The 23,574-nt window shown below is 43.1% G+C and overlaps 2 pseudogenes; one reads left to right on the top strand and one right to left on the bottom strand.

The window, feature by feature from the left end:
• Nucleotides 1-14,647: 14,647 nt before the first annotated feature.
• On the bottom strand, nucleotides 14,648-14,766 carry LOC134949993 (5S ribosomal RNA; annotated as a pseudogene).
• A 717-nt stretch (nucleotides 14,767-15,483) lies between these two features.
• LOC134949992 (5S ribosomal RNA) lies at nucleotides 15,484-15,602 on the top strand (annotated as a pseudogene).
• The last annotated feature ends 7,972 nt before the right edge of the window (nucleotides 15,603-23,574 follow it).

Here is a 23,574-nt window from a genome sequence, read left to right as displayed (position 1 = left end):
CTCCCAAAGTTCAGACTCAACGGGGAGTCGAGTACGAGGTGGCCAAGATTTTGGACTCACGTTTCCGTTACGGTCAGTTACAATACCTCATTGACTGGAAGGGCTATGGTCCTGAAGAACGCTCTTGGACCAATGCCTCAGACGTCCATGCTCCTGCCTTGGTCCGAAATTTCCACGCAAAGTTTCCTTTAAAGCCTAAGAAGTGTCCTGGGGCCACTCCTAAAGGGGGGGGGGGGTGCTGTCACGATCCGGGTATCTGGACGCCATTAGTTACCCTTCAGATGCCTCCTAAGGCTGGCTCAGCGTTCCAGGACCGGATCCAGCTGTTCCTGAGTTTCCACATGCAGAATGTCAGAGTGGTGATTTCATCAGCCGCGGCCTCCGCTGTGCCCGCGTGGTTAAATGTGCGCTTGTCAGTCTGGCGTCTCCTGTCTCCTGTGGCCGGCGTCGCCATTACTGTTTCAATTCTCACATGGATTACAAACCAAACTTCCCTCCAAGTGTCTGCATGGGCGCAGCCATCTTGGATTTTGTCATCTGAGCATTTCCACCAATCTGCTGTCTGTATTGTTGATTTGCATAATTGCCTAGCCAACCCCTTCCTTGCTGCAGGTATAAGTAAGCTGTGCCTGAGCAAGGAAGGCGTCAGTGCTTTGGTTGTCTAACCTAGTTCCAGTTTGTCTCTCTCCTGTGGTTGTCTTCCAGGTTCCAGCTCCTGTCTCCAGATTTCTGCTATAGAGACCCGCACCAGCATTCCATCTGCGGTGTAGCCTGACTCTCCGATCCATTCTGGACTCACCTGTTTCCAGTTACAACAATCACCTGCTTCCAGCCCAGCTTCCAGCAGTGTACAGCTTCTCTTAAAGGGCCGGTGTCCTTTCTGCAGTTTACCACTCTCCACCGGTATTATTATTTCACCGCTCTCAAACTCCAAACTTCATCAATCACCTGCTTCCAGCCCAGCTTCCAGCAGTGTACAGCTTCACTTAAAGGGCCGGTGTCCTTTCTGCAGTTTACCACTCTCCACCGGTATTATTATTTCACCGCTCTCAAACTCCAAACTTCATCAATCACCTGCTTCCAGCCCAGCTTCCAGCAGTGTACAGCTTCTCTTAAAGGGCCGGTGTCCTTTCTGCAGTTTACCACTCTCCACCGGTATTATTATTTCACCGCTCTCAAACTCCAAACTTCATTATTATTTCATCGCTCTCAAGTTCGTTTATTATTTAACTGGTTCCAGCCAGTATCCACTCCGTACCAACAACAGTCTGGTTCCAGCCAGTATCCACAGCAGCCGTTTTATCTTCAGCAACCCAGCCTTTCCTGGAACACCAGCTGGTACGATCCTGGGTTCTCTCCATTACTACAGTCAGGTCTGGTAAGGACTTTCCAACTAGAAGATTATAAGAACTGTCTCACCCTACCAGTGCCTGTGGCCCTTGCCACCCTGTAGTACCCAGGAATTGTATTTATCCTCTGTTGACTTTTATGTTTCCTTTACTGCTGCTGTGTTACGGAGTTTGTCATAATAAACATCATTGACTTTTATCCTGGTTGTCGTGGTCACGCCTTCGGGCAGTTATTCTACATGTTACTTACATGTCTAGGGGTCTGATACAACCTCCCAGGTTCCGTTACATCTCAGCCCCTACAACTGAGGCTGCCTCCCGTCAGCTCAGGCCCTCAGTTGTGACACTCTGGCTATAAAGCGATTCACTACAGTGGACAAAGCCTGTTCCAATTTAGCTGGGTCGCTGGTTATTCTTGCGACCCTTATTAATTGGGACCTTGGTAGGCCTTTTTTCAATGCTCTTGGATGGTGACTGTTAGCTCGCAGTAAAGTGTTCTTATCGGTGGGCTTGTAAAAGATGTCAGTAGTAACATGGCCATCGATAATGGAAATCTGCACATCCAGATAATTGAGGGTATGTGCATTGCTTTCTGCTGTGATCTTAATTGGTGAATCTCGATTGTTAATTGTGTTGACCAGTTGTTCAAAGAGCAATTGTCCACCCGTCCAGAGGATGAACACGTCATCAATATAGCGTGAATAGTGTAGAATATGGTCACGGATGGAAACATCAGCAAAAAACATGTCATATTCCTCCTGCATCATGTATACGTTAGCAAAGGAAGGGGAGACGTTACTTCCCATAGCACACCCGCTTGTTTGGCAATAGTACTTCCCATCAAACAAAAAATAGTTCCTAGTTAAGGTAAGTTCCAACAACTTAAGAAATAAATCCAAGTTGATGGTAGCCAGATTTTCTTTAATAAGGAACTGCCTTATAGCCGCCAGGCCCTGGGTATGGGGGATGCATGTGAATAAACTACAAATATCGATGGTACAAATTAAAGTACCTTCAGGTATATTAGACAGACCCGCCAAGCGATTCAAAAAGGAAGTAGTGTCCTTCACAAAATTGGGCTGTTTCAAAATGAGTGGTTGAAGTATGCTGTCCAAAAAAACAGACACAGGTTGATATAGTGATTGATGGGCAGAGATTATGGGTCTGCCGGGGGGATGAGTGGAATTTTTATGTACCTTGGGCACAGTAAACAAAATCGGAACCTTGGGATAGTCTTGTTTTAAAGCCCGACATAATTTTTTAGAGATGTATGAAGACTCACAGGCTTGTTCCAAGATGTTGTCTACCTCCTGTTTATACTTGAAAGTAGGATCAGAAGGCAGACTCTTATAAACGGATACATCACTCAGCTGCTTATATATTTCTGCCTTGTAATCGGCCAGATTCAATATCACAATCCCGCCCCCCTTATCGGCGGGGCGGATAACGATGTCTTGGTATGATCCAAGCTGTTTCAAGGCTCTGAACTCAGATCTAGAAAGATTGTGATGTTTCTCTTGTGAAGCAGCCGTGTATTTGGTGACGGAATCATCTAGGAGCCTAGTGAAAGTCTTGATTGACGCATTGCTGGATTGGGGATCAAACGAAGAACCATGTGTAGAGTTGATAAATGCCTGATGTGGTTCAGTGGGTAACACCGATTGATGGTCCTGGAAATACTCTTGTAACCTCAGCTTGCGGGAAAAGTGATGTAGCTCGGCTTGCCACGTGAGGCCATCAAATTTACTGGTGGGAATAAAAGATAGGCCGTTGTTAAGCACTTTGATTTCTGTTCCCGTAAGGATGCGGTCAGAGAGATTAAAGATTAAACTTTCCTCCTTGTAGAGGTGTTTCTGGATCCGGCGGTTTTGTTTGCCCCTGCGGGTGGACGACCTCTTGTTTTGGTGGTTTCTGCTACCACGGGAGAGGTCCCTAAAGGGACAACAGTAGGATCTACAGGTCCATCGGAATCAGCCACGTTGAATTAATTGTCGCTGTTTGAAGTAGCGTAATCGCGATTACGTGATTCCCCTCGTTTGCGCCAAGTATACTTTGATCTCTGATTATATGGTCGATGGTTCCCTGGTTCCCCTCCAGCCACCCATCTATAAACTCTGTTTAATTCATAGTCCTCTCGGACGGTAGCGCATTTGTTGCGTTTAAATCTGACCAACTCTTTACGATAATTTTCACACTGTGTCTTCAGTTTTTGAACTAAAGCTTGGTTAGCTTCCAGCAATAAAGTGTCTCTGTGCTCCTGTTCTAGCTCGTGAATTCTTTCTCTGGTAATTTTCAATTCTCTCCCCGACTCTTCCACTACCAACAAAATTAAATCAAAACTACATTTGTTTAATATGGCCATCCATTTGTTACAAAACTCAGAGTTGAAACGGCCTATAGTAGGCACATTGCGGATTCTAAATCAGCGCGGGATCATTTTTTCACGAAAATAATCAGACAATGAGATGCCGTGCATTAAATAGTCCGTCTCGCGATGTTTGAGTTTAATGAGCTGATGATAAATGTCCTCCATACTTAATTGTTTTTCAGAGTCTGCCAAATCTTCTGTAAACAACACCCGTTCAGCATCCATTTCGCTGAAGCTAAAACTGTTAATTGGGCTGGGAGATGTATTAATATTGCTCATTGATGTCCCTTGAGTCATGGTAAAACAGATGGGCGGCACTGGATTTAAGTGCAAAAAGGACCAAATGGTAGGTAATACGTCGAGGGAGAGAATCAGTGAGAAATAAAGTGCTGAATAATTTTCTGCAAAAAGTGCCAAGTGTCCAAAAAAGTGTCCAGTGCATACAAAGTGCTAAAGTGCTAAGTGGCAAAACTTCACCTGGCAAGGTTTAAAGGTAACGTTGAAAAAAGAGTTCCAATAAGAATTGGTTACTCCAATGCTTGGAACAGTTAATGTAAGCAAATGGTAACAATGAATATTAAAATGGTGGGGGTGCCTAGGTCCAAGGTTGTTGAGCAAAAAGTCAAAAACGAAATAAATTTAAAGAAGAGCTGGCACTCACCCCAAATATGTTGCTCCGGTGCCCTCTGGAATAATAAGGGTAGGCAAAATTGGAAACATGCAGCGGCACTCAGAGACTGATCCCAAAAATTAAGGTGCAAAAGTAGATTCTTTAATCCATAAAAAGCAGCAACACAAAAGGTGACCAACGTTTCGGGGCGCTGACGCCCCTTTGTCAAGGTGATATAAGTGTACACAACATCTACATACCTTTAAATAAGCCAAGAAGACCCGCGAACGGGACACACGCAACGGAAGGAGAGTGAGGACGGGATCCGCTCTGTGCGCTTCCGGGTGTGGTGACGTCAGCACGCTCGTACGCCGGAGCTCACGTGGCAAGCCGAGCTACATCACTTTTCCCGCAAGCTGAGGTTACAAGAGTATTTCCAGGACCATCATTCGGTGTCACCCACTGAACCACATCAGGCATTTATCAACTCTACACATGGTTCTTCGTTTGATCCCCAATCCAGCAATGCGTCAATCAAGACTTTCACTAGGCTCCTAGATGATTCCGTCACCAAATACACGGCTGCTTCACAAGAGAAACATCACAATCTTTCTAGATCTGAGTTCAGAGCCTTGAAACAGCTTGGATCATACCAAGACATCGTTATCCGCCCCGCCGATAAGGGGGGCGGGATTGTGATATTGAATCTGACCGATTACAAGGCAGAAATATATAAGCAGCTGAGTGATGTATCCGTTTATAAGAGTCTGCCTTCTGATCCTACTTTCAAGTATAAACAGGAGGTAGACAACATCTTGGAACAAGCCTGTGAGTCTTCATACATCTCTAAAAAATTATGTCGGGCTTTAAAACAAGACCATCCCAAGGTTCCGATTTTGTTTACTGTGCCCAAGGTACATAAAAATTCCACTCATCCCCCTGGCAGACCCATAATCTCTGCCCATCAATCACTATATCAGCCTGTGTCTGTTTTTTTGGACAGCATACTTCAACCACTCATTTTGAAACAGCCCAATTTTGTGAAGGACACTACTTCCTTTTTGAATCGCTTTCCGGGTCTGTCTAATATACCTGAAGGCACTTTAATTTGTACCATCGATATTTGTAGTTTATTCACATGCATCCCCCATACCCAGGGCCTGGCGGCTATAAGGCAGTTCCTTATTAAAGAAAATCTGGCTACCATCAACTTGGATTTATTTCTTAAGTTGTTGGAACTTACCTTAACTAGGAACTATTTTTTGTTTGATGGGAAGTACTATTGCCAAACAAGCGGGTGTGTTATGGGAAGTAACGTCTCCCCTTCCTTTGCTAACGTATACATGATGCAGGAGGAATATGACATGTTTTTTGCTGATGTTTCCATCCGTGACCATATTCTACACTATTCACGCTATATTGATGACGTGTTCATCCTCTGGACGGGTGGACAATTGCTCTTTGAACAACTGGTCAACACAATTAACAATCGAGATTCACCAATTAAGATCACAGCAGAAAGCAATGCACATACCCTCAATTATCTGGATGTGCAGATTTCCATTATCGATGGCCATGTTACTACTGACATCTTTTACAAGCCCACCGATAAGAACACTTTACTGCGACCTAACAGTCACCATCCAAGAGCGTTGAAAAAAGGCCTACCAAGGTCCCAATTAATAAGGGCCGCAAGAATAACCAGCGACCCAGCTAAATTGGAACAGGCTTTGTCCACTGTAGTGAATCGCTTTATAGCCAGAGGTTACGATGCAAATGAACTTTCCAAGCACAAGTTAGAAGTTGCAGCCATTCCGCGACAGGAGCTGTTACAGCAAAGACCCAAGAAACAAGAAGAATTGGTGCCGCTAGTCACCAAATACACCACCGCCAGCCCTGTTGTACCACGAGCCCTCAAAGCAATGTGGCCTATAATATCCACTGACAAGAAGTTGTCTGTCTTTAAGAAAAAGAGACCGCTTACATGCTTTAAGAAAAATAGAAGTATCAAGGACTATGTGGTGCATTCTGATATAACGGGTTTTGGGGTACAACCTGCTGCTAACTTTTTGACTAAGCTTCCAGGGTGTTATAGGTGCCTCGGGTGTAAGACATGTGCCAATATTCAACCAGGGCCATCTTTTTTATCTACCTCTACCGGTAAATCATTTAATATCAGGCATGTTATCACATGTACTACTACCCACATTGTGTATTTAATTACATGCCCCTGCAAGCTACAATACGTGGGCAAGACCGTGCGTACTGCCCGAGAACGTTTTGCTATGCACAGATCCGCCATTAAATATGCGATTTCAGGGAAGTCTTCTGACCAACCGGTTGCCAAACACTATGCTGAACTTCAACATTCACTTCATGATCTGAATTTTCAGATCATTGATCATATTCCTAAATCCATACGTGGAGGTGACCGTGGGGGACAGCTTTTACGCCTTGAGGCTAGATGGATTTACACTCTCGATACCATCAGACCAAAAGGTCTTAATGATAAGATTGCCTGGAGTGTGTTTCAAGTTTAAGTGGTTGATCTTATGCCAGTGTTATCTCAGTAGGCCTAACTGAAATCTACTTGTTTACATCAATTTATTATTATTTTTGCAAGAAAAGTTTTTCTGAGCTGGTTTTACAAAAGTACACCTCTTTAACCTTTTTCTTTGCAGGTTGCATCCAGCTATTTATCTCTGAGCTCTATATCTTGTTGTTTTTCTAGTATCCAAAATTAGCTTATCATTTCAGGGTATTTTCGTGTTTAACGTAATTCACAGCAAATTTTGTGTTTTTATGTTCTGCTTTTGTCAAACACTTCTCACTTAGTTGATTATATACATGGTTCACATTTGTTTTCACCAGCTACACCTACGTCTATCTGTCCTATGGTTACCATCCAGCGCCGGTCTCCCAGGCGACCGGGTAAGCTGTGGGTATCCAGGAAGTGACGGACTCCAGCGTACGAGCGTGCTGACGTCACCACACCCGGAAGCGCACAGAGCGGATCCCGTCCTCACTCTCCTTCTGTCGCGTGTGTCCCGTTCGCGGGTCTTCTTGGCTTATTTAAAGGTATGTAGATGTTGTGTACACTTATATCACCTTGACAAAGGGGCGTCAGCGCCCCGAAACGTTGGTCACCTTTTGTGTTGCTGCTTTTTATGGATTAAAGAATCTACTTTTGCACCTTAATTTTTGGGATCAGTCTCTGAGTGCCGCTGCATGTTTCCAATTTTGCCTACCCTTATTATTCCAGAGGGCACCGGAGCAACATATTTGGGGTGAGTGCCAGCTCTTCTTGAAATTTATATATATATATATATATATATACACTGCTCAAAAAAATAAAGGGAACACTAAAATAACACATCCTAGATCGGAGGGAATGAAATATTCTTATTAAATACTTTGTTCTTTACATAGTTGAATGTGCTGACAACAAAATCACACAAAAATTACCAATGGAAGTCAACTTTATTAACCCATGGAGGCCTGGAGTTGGAGTCACCCTCAAAATTAAAGTGGAAAAACACACTACAGGCTGATCCAACTTTGATGTAATGTCCTTAAAACAAGTAAAAATGAGGCTCAGTAGTGTGTGTGGCCTCCGCGTGCCTGTATGACCTCCCTACAACCCACACAAGTGGTTCAGGTAGTGCAGCTCACCAGGATGGCACATCAATGCGAGCTGTGGCAAGAAGATTTGCTGTGTCTGTCAGCGTAGTATCCAGAGCATGGAGGCGCTACCAGGAGACAGGCCAGTACATCAGGAGACGTGGAGGAGGCCAACAACCCTTCAGCAGTACCGCTACCTCTGCCTTTGTGCAAGGAGGAACAGGAGGAGCACTGCCAGAGCTCTGCAAAATGACCTCCAGCAAGCCACAAATGTGCATGTGTCTACTCAAACGATCAAAAACAGACTCCATGAGGGTGGTATGAGGGGCCGACGCCCACAGGTGGGGGTTATGCTTACAGCCCAACACCGTGCAGGACGTTTGGCATTTGCCAGAGAACACCAAGATTGGTAAATTCGCCACTGGCGCCCTGTGCTCTTCACAGATGAAAGCAGGTTCTCACTGAGCAAATGTGACAGACGTGACAGAGTCTGGAGACGCCAAGGAGAACGTTCTGCTGCCTGCAACATCCTCCAGCATGACCGGTTTGGCAGTGGGTCAGTAATGGTGTGGGGTGGCATTTATTTGGGGGGCCACACAGCTCTCCATGTGCTCACCAGAGGTAGCCTGACTGTCATTAGGTACCGAGATGAGATCCTCAGACCCCTTGTGAGACCATATGCTGGTGCGGTTGGCCCTGGGTTCCTCCTAATGCAAGACAATGCTAGACCTCATGTGGCTGGAGTGTGTCAGCAGTTCCTGCAAGATGAAGGCATTGATGCTATGGACTGGCCCGCCCGTTCCCCAGACCTGAATCCAATTGAGCACATCTGGGACATCATGTCTCGCTCCATCCACCAATGCCACATTGCACCACAGACTGTCCAGGAGTTGGCGGATGCTTTAGTCCAGGTCTGGGAGGAGATCCCTCAAGAGACCATCCGCCACCTCATCAGGAGCATGCCCAGGCGTTGTAGGGAGGTCATACAGGCACGTGGAGGCCACACACACTACTGAGCCTCATTTTGACTTGTTTTAAGGACATTACATCAAAGTTGGATCAGCCTGTAGTGTGTTTTTCCACTTTAATTTTGAGGGTGACTCCAAATTCAGACCTCCATGGGTTAATAAATTTGATTTCCATTGATAATTTTTGTGTGATTTTGTTGTCAGCACATTCAACTATGTAAAGAACAAAGTATTTAATAAGAATATTTCATTCACTCAGATCTAGATCCTCCTTGGGTCCTGTGATAGGACCTCTATTGAAGAAAAATAGGCGGCACTCCACGGACTTAAATAAAGTCAAACTGTATTAAAAAAAAAAATTTCATGGTGCAAAAAACAACGTTTCAAGGCTCTATGGCCTTTTCATCTGGTTATGCATCATAGGTGAGGTGAAAAATGATAAGACTTTTTTTTTCACCTCACCTATGATGCATAACCTGATGAAAAGGGTGTAGAGCCTTGAAACATTGTTTTTTGCACCTTGAAAATATTTTTTTGAATACAGTTTGACTTTATTTAAGTCCGTGGAGTGACGCCTATTTTTCTTCAATAGAGGTCCTATCACAGGACCCACTGAGGATAACCAGTTAAATTAATTTCAGGAGGGCACCCCGGCATCTTTGCTTTTTATCATCCAGAGTGCCAGACGACCACACAAATATATATATATATATATATACACTCCTCAAAAAAATAAAGGGAACACTAAAATAACACATCCTAGATCTGAATGAATGAAATATTCTTATTAAATACTTTGTTCTTTACATAGTTGAATGTGCTGACAACAAAATCACATAAAAATTATCAATGGAAATCAAATTTATTAACTCATGGAGGTCTGGATTTGGAGTCACCCTCAAAATTAAAGTGGAAAAACACACTACAGGCTGATCCAACTTTGATGTAATGTCCTTAAAATAAGTCAAAATGAGGCTCAGTAGTGTATGTGGCCTCCTCGTGCCTGTATGACCTCCCTACAACGCCTGGGCATGCTCCTGATGAGGTGGCGGATGGTCTCCTGAGGGATCTCCTCCCAGACCTGGACTAAAGCATCCGCCAACTCCTGGACAGTCTGTGGTGCAACGTGGCATTGGTGGATGGAGCGAGACATGATGTCCCAGATGTGCTCAATTGGATTCAGGTCTGGGGAACGGGCGGGCCAGTCCATAGCATCAATGCCTTCGTCTTGCAGGAACTGCTGACACACTCCAGCCACATGAGGGCTAGCATTGTCTTGCATTAGGAGGAACCCAGGGCCAACCGCACCAGCATATGGTCTCACAAGGGGTCTGAGTATCTCATCTTGGTACCTAATGGCAGTCAGGCTACCTCTGGCGAGCACATGGAGGGCTGTGCGGCCCCCCAAAGAAATGCCATCCCACACCAATACTGACCCACTGCCAAACCGGTCATGCTGGAGGATGTTGCAGGCAGCAGAATGTTCTCCTTGGCGTCTCCAGACTCTGTCACGTCTGTCACATGTGCTCAGTGAGAACCTGCTTTCATCTGTGAAGAGCACAGGGCGCCAGTGGCGAATTTGCCAATCTTGGTGTTCTCTGGCAAATGCCAAACGTCCTGCACGGTGTTGGGCTGTAAGCACAACCCCCAACTGTTTGCGTCGGGCCCTCATACCACCTCATGGAGTCTGTTTGTGATCGTTTGAGTAGACACATGCACATTTGTGGCTTGCTGGAGGTCATTTTGCAGGGCTCTGGCAGTGCTCCTCCTGTTCCTCCTTGCACAAAGGCGGAGGTAGCGTTCCTGCTGCTGGGTTGTTGCCCTCCTACGGCCTCCTCCACATCTCCTGATGTACTGGCCTGTCTCCTGGTAGCGCCTCCATGCTCTGGACACTACGCTGACAGACACAGCAAACCTTCTTGCCACAGCTCGCATTGATGTGCCATCCTGGATGAGCTGCACTACCTGAGCCACTTGTGTGGATTGTAGGGAGGTCATACAGGCACATGGAGGCCACACACACTACTGAGCCTCATTTTGACTTGTTTTAAGGACATTACATCAAAGTTGGATCAGCCTGTAGTGTGTTTTTCCACTTTAATTTTGAGGGTGACTCCAACTCCAGACCTCCATGGGTTAATAAATTTGATTTCCATTGATAATTTTTGTGTGATTTTGTTGTCAGCACATTCAACTATGTAAAGAACAAAGTATTTAATAAGAATATTTCATTCATTCAGATCTAGGATGTGTTATTTTAGTGTTCCCTTTATTTTTTTGAGCAGTGTATATATATATACACATATATATATATATATATATTTATTACACATACCTGCGCATATAGATACACACCCACCCTCCCACCCACGGAAACCCCCCTCGCTAAATCCTGCGTTTGCCCCTGGAAGGTGGGCCCCTCTCAGCTCTGGGCCCTGTAGCAACTGCACCTATGGTAGCTACGCCCTTGAATGTGACATAAGTTTAGATTCAGTTAAATTCTGCAAAGTTGATTTGACGGCGCTTCACAGTACAGATGGACAATGACCCAAAACATATTGCGGAAGCAACCCAGGAGTTTTTTTAAGGCAAAGAAGTGGAATATTCTGCAATGGCCGAATTAATCACCTTATCTCAACCCGATTGAGCATGCATATCACTTGCTGAAGACAATTGTAAAGACCCAAGAACAAACAACAACTGAAGACATATGCAGTAAAGGCCTGGCAAACCATAAAGGGGGGTACTCACGGAGAGATACATGCTTAAAATCTAAGCAATCTGACTAGATTGCTTAGATTTTAAGCACAGATCACTCGTGTGTACCCCCCACAGCGATAACGATGCGTGGCCCCGCACATCGCTATCGCCGGTGCTAGATTGAGCCTGCATGCAGGCCATTTTAGCACGTTGCTCATTTCACCCGCTGGGTGAAATGAGCGCCCCCCCCCCCCGTCTTCCCCTGCATCGCTCAGCACACATCGCGCTTTGCTAAGCGGCGGGAGAGATGTGTGCTGAGCGGTTCGCTCAGCACACATCTCTCCCGTGTATACCAGCCTTAACAAGCACGGTAACCGAGCAATTGGTGATCTGCATGGGTTCCAGACTTCAGGCAGTCCTTCTTGACGAAGTATTAAAAATGAACATCTCATTTGTGATTATTTTAATTTGTCCGATTTCATTTGAGCCTCTGAAAACAGGGGACTGTGCACAAAAATGGTTACCACTACTAAACATTTCATATGGTATTTTTGTTCAACCACTTGAAATTAAAGCTGAAAGAAACTGCATCTCCGTTGTTTATTTTCAAATCAATTGTGTTGGCGTACTGAACCAAAATGAAGAAAACTGTCAAGTGTCCAAATATATATGGACCTAAGTGTAGAGGTAGAATAAGAACACCAGCCGTCTCATTGTATTTTAACCACTACTTTAGCAAGCAGAGAAGACATAAGGTTCCTCAGGAGTGGCAGCAATAAATGTGTAAAAATATATCTATAATGTGCAGGAATGTCAGTAGGTAGTGTTCATTGTAGGTACCAGTGACATGCGGTGGGGTAAGGCAGGGGAGGCAGAGTCTTTCCTGTCATACTAACATTTGAGCCAGAGATTTGACTGCATAAAGTATACGAAAAATACAAAGAATATGTTTGAAATATATTCTTTACATTATTCTAATCATTTTTATAGCCAAAACTCTGGAGTAAAAAGTCTATGGCAGGTGAGGCAGTGCCTCACCTCCTTATACTATCCGCACATCTCTGATCAAAACTCACCAAATTTGCAGGAGTTTATAATGCTGCACCTGTGTATTAAGTCCAGATGTACCATTCGCTCATAAATTGTGGTAAATTTGGCTCTGGTGCTAGACAGTGCCTCCTGAGCCATTTAGCTCACCGCACGTCCCTGGTAGGTACAGGGTACTGATCAGGGAGGAGGGCATATGCAGGGTACTGATCAGGGAGGAAGGCATATTTCAATTTTGAAGGGCACTCCACGCTCCTCACTGATCAGCACCCTGCACAGGGGCAAACGCAGGATTTACTGAGGGGGGTTTCCATATACATAAATATGAGATGTGTGTGTGTGTGTGTGTGTGTGTGTGTGTGTGTGTGTGTGTGTGTGTGTGTGTGTGTGTGTGTGTGTTTGTGGATGTATAATATATATATATGTGTGCGTATATATATATATATATATATATGTGCAAGGGAGGGTAGGGGTAATAGCGACTCACAGTGTCTACACATAAAAGGATATATATATGAAGAAACGATAAAATACGTATTTCTAAAAAACAGGGGGAAATTTATTATAAAACAATTATAAAATTACAAAATTCTAAAATTACAATAAGAGAATTGTATATTTTTGGATGGTCTAAAAAGTTGTGAAGGAAATATAAAAATATGAGGGTTGGATTTAAAACATGAATTTAGACTAATAAAAACATAAAAAACATAACTGGAACAATAAAAGTATATAAAGGTATTTTCAGATAAGAGAAAGGTGCTTATCTTAAAAAAGGAAGGTCACTTGAGGTATACCCAACGCGTTTCGTCCATCTGACTTCATCAAGGGGTAGAGAGCTACTGAGCAGACATTCTATTTATAGCCAGAGTGGTTAACAATGTAACTATGACATCACTTCCTGTTTGGGACTACTTGGTTAAGCAATTAAAAACGGCCTCATGAAAATTAAGATCTAGATGTTGCCAGGGATAGATCTAGGGAGCTTAGTCTGCATGGGATGAGTTTAGTTAAAAAACGAGTGTCTTAACTGGTATTACAACATAAAATAGAGTGAGATGTGTCCAGGAGCGCTTTTTGCCCCACTTCCGCCCCGCTTCCTGTGTCCAATTCCGCGTACTGCGCATGCGCGCGATGCCCCGTTTCCGGTCCTCGCGTCTCTTTGCAGGCGTTGCGCTGCCACACTTCCTGTGTGTGTGCACAGCGCATGCGCACGGCGTTCCGCTTCTGATATCAGCATATCTGTGTGGGCGCTGTGCTGCTTGTGTCTTAAATGGTGATTGGATCAATTGAGTTGTCAGTCATCACGGCGGCCATCTTTAAGGAGCCATATTAGGCAGGACACGTTCATTGAGTGGTTTTTACAGCTTATGCCGAAATACATAGAAAAACAGATAAAGCAGAGATTAATAACTTATAGGTTGTTCAGTTCATTATAGGGTTGGGGCATAAGGAAGGTTATATTGGAAGGAGATCATACTACTTGATACTTAATTTTCAGAATTCTATATATGCAAAATGAGAAGTCAACTGCTAACTGCGCTATTTATATATTAGTGAAGCATTTATATATAAAACTATATTCATTAGTATAAGGCCAATATATGGTGTCTTATTTAGTGATGCATAGTGCTTATCTATACAAAAAAATATAAAATATATAAAATATATATTTGTTTCAGAACATTGTGCTTATAGTGTGTTGAATTTTTGCACCAGTGAGGGGTATATATGAATAAAAAGTGCACATGCCACAAAAGGGTGGAGGAGTGTTATACTGTGTACATTGGTGTACAAACAATTTTTTGTGTAATGATAAATTAGATAATGGACAGAGCGTAAGAAAACAATAGATATATTGCACAGTTTTATCTATGCAATATGAATTCGTATATTTTGTGAGGTTGGACGAGGGTGGTCAATGAGCCAGTATTTATGTCAATATTTTACATTGCTGGTATGTCATGGGCTAATTATATCTCACATTGTACAGTACCCAGTCTTCCCAAGTGGTTCCCCGCTTGGTACTATTTGGGCCCTACACTGCTTAGCTTCCAAGATCGGGCGAGATTGGGCGTCCGCCAGTGTGGTATGACTGTATCTCGTGGATAAATAACTGAGTCGCACAGCAATCTGAATTTATTAACATGACAGGCAAATTAACAATTTATACAAGTGCTTCATATTGTGATTTAATTTTATAAAGTGCTAAGTGCATAAGGGTTCGATATGCCCCCGATAAGTGCAGAGAGAAAATACAGGTGATAAAAATGAAGGAATAAGACCAGGAATTAGCTTTTCTTCATAGGAACGGTGCGATCTCATATCCTTCGTTAAATCCCAAGGGATGGGTAGTTCTCAGCTGGAAGATCCAGTACATCTCTCTCTGGGACAGCTTCTTCGCTAGATCTCCTCCTCTTTCGCCATTTGTAACGTGTTCAATTGCCTTGTCCAACCCGGAAGAACTGTCCTTTAAGGCAATTGAACACGTTACAAATGGCGAAAGAGGAGGAGATCTAGCGAAGAAGCTGTCCCAGAGAGAGATGTACTGGATCTTCCAGCTGAGAACTACCCATCCCTTGGGATTTAACGAAGGATATGAGATCGCACCGTTCCTATGAAGAAAAGCTAATTCCTGGTCTTATTCCTTCATTTTTATCACCTGTATTTTCTCTCTGCACTTATCGGGGGCATATCGAACCCTTATGCACTTAGCACTTTATAAAATTAAATCACAATATGAAGCACTTGTATAAATTGTTAATTTGCCTGTCATGTTAATAAATTCAGATTGCTGTGCGACTCAGTTATTTATCCACGAGATACAGTCATACCACACTGGCGGACGCCCAATCTCGCCCGATCTTGGAAGCTAAGCAGTGTAGGGCCCAAATAGTACCAAGCGGGGAACCACTTGGGAAGACTGGGTACTGTACAATGTGAGATATAATTAGCCCATGACATACCAGCAATGTAAAATATTGACATAAATACTGGCTCATTGACCACCCTCGTCCAACCTCACAAAATATACGAATTCATATTGCATAGATAAAACTGTGCAATATATCTATTGTTTTCTTACGCTCTGTCCATTATCTAATTTATCATTACACAAAAAATTGTTTGTACACCAATGTACACAGTATAACACTCCTCCACCCTTTTGTGGCATGTGCACTTTTTATTCATATATACCCCTCACTGGTGCAAAAATTCAACACACTATAAGCACAATGTTCTGAAACAAATATATATTTTATATATTTTATATTTTTTTGTATAGATAAGCACTATGCATCACTAAATAAGACACCATATATTGGCCTTATACTAATGAATATAGTTTTATATATAAATGCTTCACTAATATATAAATAGCGCAGTTAGCAGTTGACTTCTCATTTTGCATATATAGAATTCTGAAAATTAAGTATCAAGTAGTATGATCTCCTTCCAATATAACCTTCCTTATGCCCCAACCCTATAATGAACTGAACAACCTATAAGTTATTAATCTCTGCTTTATCTGTTTTTCTATGTATTTCGGCATAAGCTGTAAAAACCACTCAATGAACGTGTCCTGCCTAATATGGCTCCTTAAAGATGGCCGCCGTGATGACTGACAACTCAATTGATCCAATCACCATTTAAGACACAAGCAGCACAGCGCCCACACAGATATGCTGATATCAGAAGCGGAACGCCGTGCGCATGCGCTGTGCACACACACAGGAAGTGTGGCAGCGCAACGCCTGCAAAGAGACGCGAGGACCGGAAACGGGGCATCGCGCGCATGCGCAGTACGCGGAATTGGACACAGGAAGCGGGGCGGAAGTGGGGCAAAAAGCGCTCCTGGACACATCTCACTCTATTTTATGTTGTAATACCAGTTAAGACACTCGTTTTTTAACTAAACTCATCCCATGCAGACTAAGCTCCCTAGATCTATCCCTGGCAACATCTAGATCTTAATTTTCATGAGGCCGTTTTTAATTGCTTAACCAAGTAGTCCCAAACAGGAAGTGATGTCATAGTTACATTGTTAACCACTCTGGCTATAAATAGAATGTCTGCTCAGTAGCTCTCTACCCCTTGATGAAGTCAGATGGACGAAACGCGTTGGGTATACCTCAAGTGACCTTCCTTTTTTAAGATAAGCACCTTTCTCTTATCTGAAAATACCTTTATATACTTTTATTGTTCCAGTTATGTTTTTTATGTTTTTATTAGTCTAAATTCATGTTTTAAATCCAACCCTCATATTTTTATATTTCCTTCACAACTTTTTAGACCATCCAAAAATATACAATTCTCTTATTGTAATTTTAGAATTTTGTAATTTTATAATTGTTTTATAATAAATTTCCCCCTGTTTTTTAGAAATACGTATTTTATCGTTTCTTCATATATATATCCTTTTATGTGTAGACACTGTGAGTCGCTATTACCCCTACCCTCCCTTGCACATTTTTTACTAACAGGCAGCTTATCACTGCCTATCTATTGGGGTCAGCTGACACCTTTTATTCCTAAAGGAGTGTCTACACTTTTTGGCTAATACATTTTACGTATACATTTTTAAATCTTATAGCCGGCCTATACACCTATACTTGTGGCGCCATACTCTCACCACGCCATATATATATATATTTTATATATTTTATATATATTTTATATATATATAAATCAGAACAATAATTAATTCAGAACACACCATATTTTTGGAAGTAACAGAAAGAGAAAATATTACACTAAATTTAATGATATAGGGGCTGACTCATATGTAAAATGGTTATTATATTTAATTCATCTCTTGATTTATTAATTTATTACAAAATATAAACTCTCTTTACAACCATTGCACAGTTTCACAGTTTCTTTTATTAAATTAGGTATGCTGCACTTTTCAGCTATTGATTTTAATAATATGATAACATGCTGTATATTTATTTTGCATATCATTATAGTCCTTTCAGCCGTATCGCTTTCCATAGTTTGTAAAAAAGCACATATACAGTAAAGACATAATGCACACACGAACAGTTGTAACTCACCACACTACACACTCACAGAAACACATACATTACTGTACATACATACCAGTGACGTGCGGTGGGGTGAGGCAGGTGAGGCAGAGCCTTTCCTGTCATACTAAAGTTTGTGCCAGAGTTTTTACTGTATAAAGTATATGAAAACTGGAAATAATTTGTTTGAAATATCTTCTTTGCACTATTCTAATAATTTTTATAGCCAAAACTCTGGAGTAAAAAGTCTATGGCGCCTCACCTGCTTATCTTTTCCGCCCATCACTGATCAAAACTCACAAAATTTCCAGGAGTTTATACTACTGCACCTGTGTACAATGCCTAGATGTACCATTTGGCTCATATATATTGTGTAAATCTGGCTCTGCTGCTAGCCAGTGCCTCCTGAGCCATTTAGCCCACCGCACGTCCCTGATATACCGGATCTGAGATGAGAAGACATGCAATATGTTATGATGGATAGGAAGTTGCAGTGGCTGAGCAATGCTCAGCAACACCCCTGCTCTTCTACACGACCAGAGCTCTCTGCAGGAGACGCGATCACGGTTTGTGTATAGATGGAGAGACAGCAGTCTCCATCTCTGCAAAAAATAATTTGGCCTATCAGAGGGGGTTTCTGGGTACTCAGACCAACCCCCCCCCCACCCCCCGCCCTTGCGTGCACCACTGCTGCACCTAAAGTGAACTCTAAGAAAGGAATAAATTAAATAAAGCTATTTCCATAGAAGGCACAATATTAAGGGGGAAAAAAACTTGTTAGCGAAAGAAAGCACCTCTGCTAAGAGAGTATCACTTGGCAAAACCAGATGGTGTGATAAATGTGGCCCCTACCAGCACAATTACACCAGCACATGAGAGATTAGGGAGGCCGCATAGCGGGGGTTATTCCGAGTTGTTCGCTCGTTGTCGATTTTCGATATGTTGCGATTTGTTGCTAACTGCGCATGCGCATGGTACGCAGAGTGCATGCGCTTAGTTATTTTACTAAAAACTTAGCAGTTTTGCTGTGGCTTCAGCGGCGCTTTTCAGTCGCACTTCTGATCGTGTGTGATTGACAGGAAAGGGGCATTTCTGGGTGGCAACTCAGCGTTTTCCCGGCGTTTGCAAAAAAACGCAGGCGTGTCAGGGAAAAACGCTGGAGTGTCTGGAGAAACGGGGAAGTGGCTGGCCAAATGCAGGGCGTGTTTGTGACGTCAAACCAGGAACTAAACGGACTGAGCTGATCGCAATCTGTGCGTAGGTCTGGAGCTACTCAGAAACTGCAAAGAATTATTTAGTAGCAGTTTTGCTAATCTTTCGTTCGCAATTCTGCTATGCTAAGATAAACTCCCAGAGGGCGGCGGACTAGCATGTGCAATGCTGCTAAAAGCAGCCTGCGAGCGAACAACTCGGAATGAGGGCCCGCATTAGGTGGACTGAGATATGACAATTTCAGCGCAATTTAGACATTCTGACATTTTATTGAAAAACACAGACAATAGTACAAAGTAGCAGCGCTTGACATAAAAAAACCAATAAAAATATATTATAAATGGAGATTATGATTATGAATAAATTGGCCAGTTGAGATGGTTGGATTGAACAGGTGTTGGCTAATTAGTACCCATTAAGGGTATAAATACACAGCTTGTATACTTGTCAGATCACCTTTGAAAAAGCTGCAGGACCTGTAGCGAAACGCGTTAGTTGTTACTTCAGATCACCCATTCTGTATTGGAAACTGCTCTATTGTTAGGGTCTCCTGCCCTGTGCTGCCACGTCGTCATGGCAACTGGGAGACAAGTGCTAGCGGAGTGACCTGAGCGCAGCTGATACTCCGGTTCGGGTCTTTTGCTGTGCAGTGGTTATAGGCTCTGTGCATGGCAGGGGATCCAGTGCTGGTTTTTGTGCTCACAGTCTGTGAGGTCTGAGTGGGGCGTGGACAGCAACTGCTTTATAAGGCCTCTTCTCAGGGTAAGCAGATGCTGCTGATTCTTTGTTGGTTAGTCAGTTTCTGAAAGTTAGCCAGTACTGTGTAGCTTTATATTTGTTGTTGCTTACTGCAAATAGGCCTGGGGATTTGGTATTACACTCTGCCAATCCAGACCTAGCAGTAAGACTGGAGTCAGTCGTTTAGCTTGCTGGGGTTCTGTTACTACTCTGTGAACTTAGCAAGTTTGCGGCTGTATTCTAAGACTTGCCTGTCTAATCCTGTCTCACTGTGCTAGGTGTCAGGGGTCAGTTTAGTGGCAGTAAGCTGAACCTGTGCACTGCAAGTGAGAATTAGGATTGTGGAGACTCTCCTTGTGTCTATCATTCCATCTCTGACCAAGGAGTTTACTGCCACACCTGTTGGTAACCCTTTAGGGTTTTGCTGTTGCCCTTAGCAACAGCATTTCGGGGAGATACCCAGTTCCTTAGCCTCTGGGCTTCTCTGTTCACTTTGTGTGTATTTTGTTACCCTACCACCTTCTGTGTACGTTATGTCATATTCCCTAGTCTGTCTGTGAGTCCATTTGTTTTGCATAACAGTCCTGACACCAGTACATTCCTGCAGGCACTGGAGTGCATAACAGTCCTGACACCAGCACTTTCCTGCAGGCACTGGTGTGCATAACAATTACCTTACACTTGTCTGTGTTGAATCTCATTCTCCATTTTGCTGCCCATGCTTCCAGTTTAGTTAAGTCGTTCTGAAGAGACTCAGCATCCCCCTCCGTATTTATAACCTTACACAATTTGGTATCGCCTGCGAAAATTGATACCATGCTCTCTAGACCTACTGTTAGGTCGTTGATGAAAATGTTGAACAAAAGTGGTCCATGTACAGACCCTTGTGGCACACCACTTAGTACCTTAGTCCAATTTGAAAATGATCCATTGACCACAACGCGCTGCTCCCTATTATCTAACCAATTACTGATCCAAGTGCATATTGTGCTCCCTAGCCCTATTTCTTGTAGCTTGTAGATAAGACGCATGTGTGGTACAGTGTCAAAAGCTTTGGCAAAGTCTAAAAAGATTATATCCACCTCCTTACCCTGATCCAGGTTCGCACTTACTGTTTCATAAAAGCCAAGTAAGATGGTCTGACATGATCTGTCCTTCACAAATACATGTTGGTTCCTTTTAATGAACTTATTTGCTTCAAGGAACTTTTGAATATTGTCCCTTAGAATACCTTCCAATACTTTCCCCACTATAGATGTAAGACTAACTGGTCTATAATTACCTGGTTCAGCTTTGCTCCCCTTTTTAAATATCGGCACTACCTCCACTATACGCCAGTCTTTGGGAACCATACCCAATTTAACCGAATCCATGAAGATCAAAAATAGAGGTCTTGCTAGTTCAGCGTGCAGCTCCATAAGAATCCTCAGGTGAATTCCATCAAGACCAGGTGACTTATTAACCTTTAACTTTTTTAATCGGTCACAGACTACCTCCTCACATAAATAAGCATTTAGCAGTGGGACATTATCTTTGTTGAGATTTTGTGTTAGACCCAGCATTTGGTCCTCTCTGGTAAATACAGTTGAAAAAAACTTGTTTAGTTTGTTTGCTATGTCATAATCATTTTTTATTAAGACTCCCCTCTTATCCTTTAAAGGGCCTATACTCTCCTTCTTTAGTCTCTTGCTGTTGATGTACTAAAAAAAAAATTTGGAATTCGCTTTGCTTTCCTTTGCTATTAGTTTTCGAGTTTCTACTTTAGCTGCTCTTATTCCTTTTTTGCATATTTTGTTACAGTCCTTATAGTGTTGAAATTACTCTGCATCCCCCTCAGAGTTATATTTTTTAAATGCTCGTCTTTTTTTGTCCATTAATTCCTTTATATTTTTGTTAAACCACATTGGTTTGGGATTTTTATTCCATTTTTTTGCTGCTGGTGGGAATAAATTTACGAGTATTATTAATTAGCAGTGATTTTAATACATCCTATTTCTCTGTAGTATTTTTTCCTTGAAACAGAATTTCCCATTCAATGTCCCTTAACGCTTCCTTCATCATGTCAAAGTTGGCTTTGCTAAAGTTTAGAGTCCTAGTTGAGCCAGTCAGTAGCGGATCTTGCTATGGGCACACGGGATTTTTGCCCGGGGTGCCACCTTATGGAGGGCGCCGCGCCATGGCAAGACCCGCTACTGTTTGTCAGTGCCCCCTGGTGCTGTGCGGCGCTGTGAAGGAAACTAGACGGGTAGACACTACCCGTCTAGTTTCCCTTCGTGTAGAGGACCTTTGCTGTGCGGTGTGCGATGACGTCATCGCGCACCACACAGCATTGTGGGATTGGCACATAGATGCTAGGGGTCATAATTGACCTCTAGTGTCTATGCTGTACTATGGGAGAGACGTCATGATGTCTCTCCCATAGATCCGAGGAGTGGTGTGGCGGAGGTCAGCAGCGGTCAGGAATCAGGAGTGGGGATAGTAAGTATTAATTTTTTTTTTTTTAAGCAGCGCTACTCTACAGGGGGCACAAATAGGGGCACAACTGTAAAGGGGGCACAAATGGGGGCACAACTCTACAGGGGACACAAATGGGGGCACAACTCTACAGGGGGCGTAACTGACCACGCCGCTGTATGAAGCCATACCCCTATTTTTGCCCGGGGTACCACAAGGGCTAGAACCTGCCCTGGAGCCAGTATAGGACTGCTTATGAAAACTGATATTGAATGTGACCATATTGTGGTTGCTGTTACCTATGGGCTCTCCTACTTCAATATTTGATACTAATTCCCCATTGTTAGTTAATACCAGGTCTAAGATTGCATTGTACCTAGTTGGTTCCTCAATTAATTGAACTAAGTAATTATCATTTAGCGTGTTTAAAAACATATTGCCCCTAGCAGTATCACATTAATTGATTTTCAAGTTTATCTCGGGATAGCTAAAGTCTCCCATCACTACTATGTCTCCTACTCCTGCTGCTCTTTCAATTTGGTTCAGTAACAATTTCTCGTCAGACACATTAATACCAGGCGGCCTGTAGCATAACCCAATAATAACTTCTTTATTCCTTTACCCCAGCATGCAATTTCTACCCATAACGTCTCAATAGTATTTACAGTCCCTTCTTGAATATCTTCCCGTATAACAGGTTTTAGAAATGGCTTTACGTAAAGACATACCCCTCTACCCCGTTTATTTAGTCTGTCTCTCCTGTACAGCGTGTAACCCTCTAGATTGACTGTCCAATTGTGAGATTCGTCCCACCACATTTCAGTAATGCCTTTAATATCATATTCCCTGCTTGCTGCGAGGATTTCTAGTTCCCCCTTTTTACCTGTAAGGCTTCTAGCATTTACATATATACAATTGGTACTATATGGGCACACACAGGGTGACACCGGAGAGGGATCAAGTACTAAATGGGCACATGGTTACATGGGAGAGGGGTCAGATACTATATCGATGCACAAGGTGACACACGAGAGGGGTCAGGTACTATATGGGCATACAGGATGACACAGGAGAAGGGTAAGGTACTGTATGGGCAGACAGAGTGACACAGGAGAGGAGTCAGGTACTACAGTATATTGGAGTAGACTAGGGGAGTCAGGATCTTTATGGGGGGGCACATGGTAAGAGGGGAGAATGGGACAGGTACTATACTGCACAGGTGCACAGGGTGACAGGCAGTATGATGGGGACACATTGGGTAACCAGCTCACTCCCCATCTCGGACCCCAATCTACCCCTCACTCGATCCCTGGTATATGGCCAACTTTACATGACATGGGTAGATGGAGCAGGGATGTCACATATGCAGCGCATCTCCTCCTCCGCTACAAAGGATATCTGACTATGGGGAAGCCCTGGTAGAGATGAATTGCCACAGCCTGCTCCTCCTCCCACTCCAGCTCTAACTGACACCAAAAGG

This window comes from Pseudophryne corroboree, chromosome 8, assembly GCF_028390025.1.
Source record: "Pseudophryne corroboree isolate aPseCor3 chromosome 8, aPseCor3.hap2, whole genome shotgun sequence".
Taxonomy (NCBI): domain Eukaryota; kingdom Metazoa; phylum Chordata; class Amphibia; order Anura; family Myobatrachidae; genus Pseudophryne; species Pseudophryne corroboree.
The sequence above is the reverse complement of the archived record's forward strand: the minus strand, read 5'-3'. Positions and strand labels throughout refer to the sequence as shown.